This window comes from Chrysochloris asiatica, unplaced genomic scaffold, assembly GCF_000296735.1.
Source record: "Chrysochloris asiatica unplaced genomic scaffold, ChrAsi1.0 scaffold00056, whole genome shotgun sequence".
NCBI classification, from domain to species: Eukaryota; Metazoa; Chordata; class Mammalia; order Afrosoricida; family Chrysochloridae; genus Chrysochloris; species Chrysochloris asiatica.
Genome location: NW_006408574.1, coordinates 308,600 through 315,198, shown reverse-complemented (window position 1 = coordinate 315,198; position 6,599 = coordinate 308,600). Strand labels below are relative to the sequence as shown.

At 42.3% G+C, this 6,599-nt stretch overlaps 1 protein-coding gene across 1 annotated transcript in view; it reads left to right on the top strand.

The window, feature by feature from the left end:
• CACNA1B (calcium channel, voltage-dependent, N type, alpha 1B subunit) overlaps positions 1 to 6,599 on the top strand; it is a 245,382-nt gene that overhangs the window by 37,937 nt on the left and 200,846 nt on the right. The window lies entirely within an intron of this gene.

Below are 6,599 nucleotides of genomic sequence, written 5' to 3'. Positions count from 1 at the left end.
TTTCAAAACTTGTCAACATTGTCCTGCATGTTGTTCTGGGTTGTTGGTAAGTGCTGATGGGCTCGGATCGCTAACCTTGTGGCTTGCTGTCCAGTGCGCGTTCCCTGCTGAGCCTCCCTGCTCCTGTTAATTTGTGTTTCCCGAGCTCATCTGTCGTGTGCATTCGCCAAAGTGAGATTTGCCTTTTTCCTTGTGATGAGCCCTTGGGTCATTTCCACTTCCAGTATCACGAGCACTGAAACTATGAACACACCTGTGAACATCCCGTGTGCATTTTTGAGAGATGACTAGTATCTAGTTAAAAGTGATTTCCCTGGGCCACAAGGATGAGCATTTTGAAAAGTATTAGAATTAGCAACATGTTCTCCAAAACAGTTTCACTGATTTTCTATGTCACTGGCAGTTGTGCTGAGTCACACACCTTACTGCCTTCCTCCTACCAGCTGGTGGCGCTGTGGAATAGCCCTTGGGCTGCTAACCTCTAGGTCCTTGGTTCAAACCCACCAGCTGCTTCATGGGAGAAAGATGAGCTGAGGCTGTCTGCTCTGGTACAGACTTCCAGCCTTGGAATTGGCTCACTGACAGTGATTTGCTGTTTTGGTTTTGGAAACTAAGGATGTGAAATAGCATCTCTGTCATGTTTTCATTGGCGTTTCCCTGCTTGCCCCTGGTGGTTTGTTTGTTCCTCTTTTGTAATTTGCTGATTTTTCTGATAAGCTATTTATAGTTTCATATTGATTTGTAGAAAACCAACTCCTTGTTAGTCATGTTGTTGTTCAGTACCAGCGAGTCAGTTCTGACTTGCAGTGACCCTGTATAGGGTTTCCAAGGAGCAGTTGGTAGATTTGAACCACTGACCTTGTGGTTAGCAGTCCAGAGTGTATCCCACAGTGCCACACCAGAAGGCCTTGCAAATAGTTTTTTTAAATTTTTTTTTATGTTGTCATGATTTTTGTAAAAAAAGTTTTGATTGTGAGTTGAGTGATAGTTGACATGGGAGAGCATCGGCTCTACACTCATCATTTCATTGCAGCGTTTACATCTCCTCTGTGCATCGTCAGTCAACAGGATTTGTTTCTATTCCCTCTGGGTTTTTTTTGTTTTGTTTTGTTTTTTTTGGTGGCTGTACACAAAAACACCCAGGAAATTAAACAACCAAAGGGCACATTCTGCAAGCCTGCCTTCTGGCCCCAGCACTCAATCTTTCTCTTTCCATGAGTCTAGAGTCCTCAGCTGCTCCCTCTCTCCATATCCCCATCTCTGCCTCAGTCTCTGGGGTCGCTGCTTCTCTGGATAGGGTCCCACATTCCGTCCGTGCTCTTCTCCCTTGATGGTCCTAGGGTCCTCTATTCCTGGACTGTAAAATTAACTACTCACCCATTTTTGTTACAAAACTTCTACCTTTACAGTTGTGACAGTTGAAATTAGTCATGATAACAGTTACTCACTATTGAATCATAAGAATCTTATCCCCATCTTTTTTCACCAGACCCGTGTAGACAAGATGAAAACTATTCAGTAGGGACTCTACCTTCCCCTGCACACTCTTAAACTAAACTCCCTCATGAAAACTTGTAAGTCAGTCATTTTGCGCCTTTATCGTTCCCTCTTTTTAGGTAGCCAACGTCTAAGTTGTCCTTCTCTGTCAATCCTGTGCACAGAGGGGATAGGATTGATACTTGATGTGAAGACTCCTTCCTTCTCGGTTGGTATTTTGAGCTACTACATCCATAAGTATAGTTCAGACAATTTGTTTATAAAAACTTTTTATTGTGAATTGAGTGAAGGTTTTGCAGACAAGATCATCAGCTTTACTTTAATGAATTATAGACTTTGCTTCATCTCAGTGATGACAGTCACTTCCCTGGTACAGCGGTACCCACTAGCTCCCTGCGGCTCCCCATTTACGTCTTACATTCCACAACTGGTTTTTCTTTTTCATCTTCTCTATATTAGCTTTTGTGATCCAGTTTATGTTTTAGTGTAGTTGAATTTCTCAATCTATTGCTTCCTTACTTGTATTTTTATGTCTTACTGGAAATCCTTCCCAACCTCATAATTATAGAATTGGTCTCCTAAACTTCCTTTTCAGCATCTTAAAGTTTGGTCTCGACACCTAAGGAGCCCTGTGATGCATTGAGTTAAGCATTGGGCTGCTAAATGCAAAGTTGGCAGTTCAAACCCACCAGCTGCCTGCAGGAGAAAGATGATGCTCTCCGCCCCGTAGAGACTTACAGTATGGGGAGCCCTAAGGAGCAGTTCTCCTCTGTCCTGTGGGGTTATTATTAGTCCGAATGAGCTTGATGACACTGGGTTTGATTTCCCCTGAGATTCCTCAGGAATTGGCTTGTGAACGATGTTTATCGTATCACCCACGTTAATAGCCTGATTTGTAGGGGCTGTTCCACCTTCTTCCGTCTCATGATTTCATGGTGGGTGGTGTGGTTATATCTGGTCTCTCATCTCTGTCCCAATCTCTTCTGCCTAATAGCCTGTAGTATTACTTGGTATAATTTTATAATTAGTTTTTAGAGCTAAAGCCAGGGGTATTCTCTCATTGTATTCTTTAAAATGGTTTTGAATTTTTTTTTACCCTTTGCACCTCCATATGAGTTGAAAGATGAGCTTGTCAGGGTCTAGGCTAAGAGTTTGGCGTTGCATTGAGTTTATAGATTAATTTGAGGAAACACCAAGGAAACGGCATGACACCAATGTGCTTCATCCACAAACACAGCTCATCTCTTCATTATTCTCTTGTCCTTAAAGAATGTTTTGTAACTTTTTATCAAGGTCTTGTGCATATATTATTGGACTTGTTCTTAGATATGTTTAGTTTGGATTGCTATGAAAAACAGTATTTTTTTGACAGTTTTGTTGACTTGTGACCTCCAGAACCGGGAGCTAATAAATAGATTGTGGTAAAGTTTTTACACGGCAATAGAATATTACACAATTGTTAAGGGTTTATTCAGGAGTTTTTCTTCGTGAATCACTTTTTGTAATTTTTCTTTTGAGGGAGTATATTCATCTCATGGAAGGTTTAACATTTATTGGCATACAGTTGTTAATACTATTCTTTTTTTGAATCTAAGAATCTCTCTTGTCTGTATTTATGATCTGCTGTTAATTCTGTAGTGTAGTGGTTACTAATCGGGCTGTGAACCGCAAGGTCAGCAGTTCGAAACTACCAGCTGCTCTGCGGGAGAAAGATGAGGCTTTCTGCTCCCGTAAAGATTTACAGCCTTGGAAATTTACAGCCTGTTCAGGGTTGCTATGGGTCGGAACCGACTTGACGGCACTTAACAACAACAACAACAGTTGGGATTTTAGCAAAAAAATTTTTAGTTAATTCTGTAAATGTGTACATACGTGCGTTTGCAGGCCTGTGCTTACGTGTGTACATATGTCTGTTTGACTTTCCTCTTGATTATTCTTGCCAAAGGAGTATTCATTTTACGGACCTTTCAAAGATCTAGTTTCTCTCATTTCTCTATTTAAATAATTTCTGCTTTTGTCTTTATTTCCATTTTTCTACCTTTTCTAAATTTATTTACTTAAAAAGCTTCATTGGGGCACTCAGCATCTTATTTATTTATTTATTTTTAGATTTAAACAGATCCCTTAAAATTTTCTCCGAAGTATCGCTTTACTGGAGTGTCCCTCACAATATGTTGTGTTTTCGTTGTTGATGAGTTTTGTTTGTGTAGTTTTCCATTGTTACTTCCTTTTGGATTCGTGAGTTAACTGAGGTGCGTTTGAGGGTTCTGTACATGTAGATTTTCTTTTACAATGCGTTTTTATTGTTGACATCTAATTTAATTGCATAAACATAATAATATATGTCAGTCTTTGAAATCTGCCGAGTTGCCTTTTGTGACCTAGGATGGTCTGAGTTTCAGAGATACTCCTGTGTGTACTCCCCAGACTGTATGTTGTCTATTTGTGAGGACCGGAATTTGATAGACAACCTTCCCGTTCATTGACAGCTGTCTATGGATCTTGGTGTGGCGCTGGGGGATAAGCACTGGTGTGAACTGCACAGCTGGTGGTTCAAACCCACCAACCATTCCTCGGAAACCCTCTACAGGCTCGCTGTGCGTTGGAACCGACTTGACAGCGTTTCACAGAGTTGAGTAGTTCCCAAAGAGCTTACGTGAACTGCTGTCTGACCCTAATAGAAAACGTTTGCTGAACGAAACAAACCCTTCTATAAATATTTTTATTGCTACCTAGCCTATTAATTTTACATGCAGAACACACACACACACACACACACACACACGCAAACAAACCAGAAGTTGAGTATACCTTTTTAAAACACAGTGGCTGATTACATTTAACTATTTAAATTAAGTTTCTGTGTCTGTCGTTACATCTTGTATCTTATGCATTCCCTCGGGGTGATTTTCTTGTTGTTTTAGGCTTAGGGTTTGCTTAGGGTCTGAAGTGATGACTCATCTTATGGTTGGAACTATGTTTGTTCCTTCCTCAGTTGTCATGAACATTTCCTTTGTTGTTATGTGCTGTGGAGTCGGTTTGGTTCCGACTCATAGTGACCCTACATAGGGTTTCCGAGGCTGTAAATCCTTACGGGAGCAGAAAGCCTCATCTTTCTCCCGTGGAACAGCTGGGAGTTTCGAACTGCTGACCCTGAGGTTTGCAGCCCAATGCGTAAGCACTACGCTACCAGAGCTCCTTTAGCTGAATGTAAAGTTCTAAGGTGACCGCTGTTTCCCTACTGAACACATTAACAGTTGTTTTCTAGCATACATTTCTGCTGAGGTGAAGCCCTCTTTTAAAATTTTCTGTGTTTTTTTTCGTCCTCTAGATATTTTGCCTTTTCTTTCTGGTAGATTTTAAGATTTCGTGTTTATGCTTGATGGTCTATGATTCCTTACGTTGTTACTTATCTGAATGGTACTTGGGAACTTTAAATCTGAGAACTTCCGTCTCTAATTCTGGAAGTTTCTCCTCTGCTGTCTCTTCACATGTCATGCTTTCGTCATTGCCTCTGTTTTCTTCTTCTGGAAGCCAGTTTTGGTGTGTTCTGGACTCTGCTTGAAACTCCATTTAACTTAACTGCTCTTGCACTTTCTTCCTTATGTTCTGAGCTTGTGAGTGAGTGAGTGAGTTCTGTAGTGTTAGCCTTAGTACTGGTTGCTGCTTCCCGAGGGCCCCAGCCCAGAGTGTGCGTCATCTGTAACTGTTGTATTCTAAAAGCGTCTTAGTAGCTGTTTATTGCTAAGACTAATATCTCATTCTTTTTGTTTTTTTGCTTCGTAATTTGTTAATTTCATCTGAACGAAGTCCATCTTCCAATAACTGACTATTGAATATAGCTCAGCATGGGATTTCGTCATGCGCTGTGGCATCGGGGTTTGAACAGGGGGCTTTCTTGTCACTCTTGTTTTATTCTCTCCCGAGAGGTTTATCTTATTTTTGACCCTAACTCCATCTCAGATTTCCTCTCTCACCATGAGTCGTGGGTGTATTTTAAAGGTAGATCCCACAGAATTGTGGGTGATTTGGACATGGAGCTTGAGAGAAAGAGGCAAGTCAGGGATGGAGTCTTAGTTTAGTTTTAAACCAGTTTACTGAGAGAAGGGGCACTGGGAAAAAAAAAAAAGCAAATTGGGGGTGAGAATCAAGAGTTCTTTAGTATTTTTGTACTTTTTTGATATCCAAGTGGAAATATTAAAAAGGCAGCTGGATCTATGATCGGGATCCCTGGGTCTGGGTTAAAGACGTACAGTTGGGAGTAATAGAGACACCGTGGCATTCGAAGTTGTTGGGAGACATGACACATGACTGGGTCCTGTGGTGTCCAGTGTTTAAATCTTGGTGAGGAAGCAAAGCTAGCATGGGGCATCTGAAGCCTTAGGAGGAAAACAAGAGTACTGGTATGGGGACAAGAGAAGAAGCTGCTTCTAAAGGCGGCTTGGCCCTTAGGGCTGGCGAGAGCACTTCAGCGAGTGGCTGGCAGTGACCTTGGTGGAGAGAACTGAGCGTCGAGGGAAATGGAGAGTGAGCAGGGGATCAGAAAAATGGGCAGATGGGGATCAAGGGGGTTTTGTTTTAAGATGGTAAAAATGGCCTAGTGGCCTGGCCATTTGACTTCCTTGTCTGATTTCATAAGGTAGAAAAGAGAGAATTATCATCAACACCAGTCTAAGTCCGGTCCCTGCGAGGTGGAGGTCAGGCATGCCTCCACTCACCTTCCGTTCTAGAGCACTCTGCTTCTCTGCTGGGTTTGATGGATGCCAACTGGTCACACAGAACTCACAGACCATATCCACGGGGTCATTAGGGAAGGATTCAGGACCAGGAATGACTCAGAAGAAAACTCTTTGGTTAGGACGGACCCCTTGGCCCTTTGGGCTGGCTTCTGTCCTGCTAGGGAAAGCTCTAGCTCCATTGAGAAGTGGGCCCAGATGTCCCCGCTCCTTCAGGTCAGCAAGCTACCGGAACTGCCTTGCTCTGTGAGCTGGAAAGCCTACCACGGTGTCTTGTGCTGGTTTCTGGTTCTACTGCAGCTTCATCTTGCCATGTTGTGCCAGCCCCAGTGTTAACAGCTCTCTCTCTCTGTCTCTGTCTTGTGC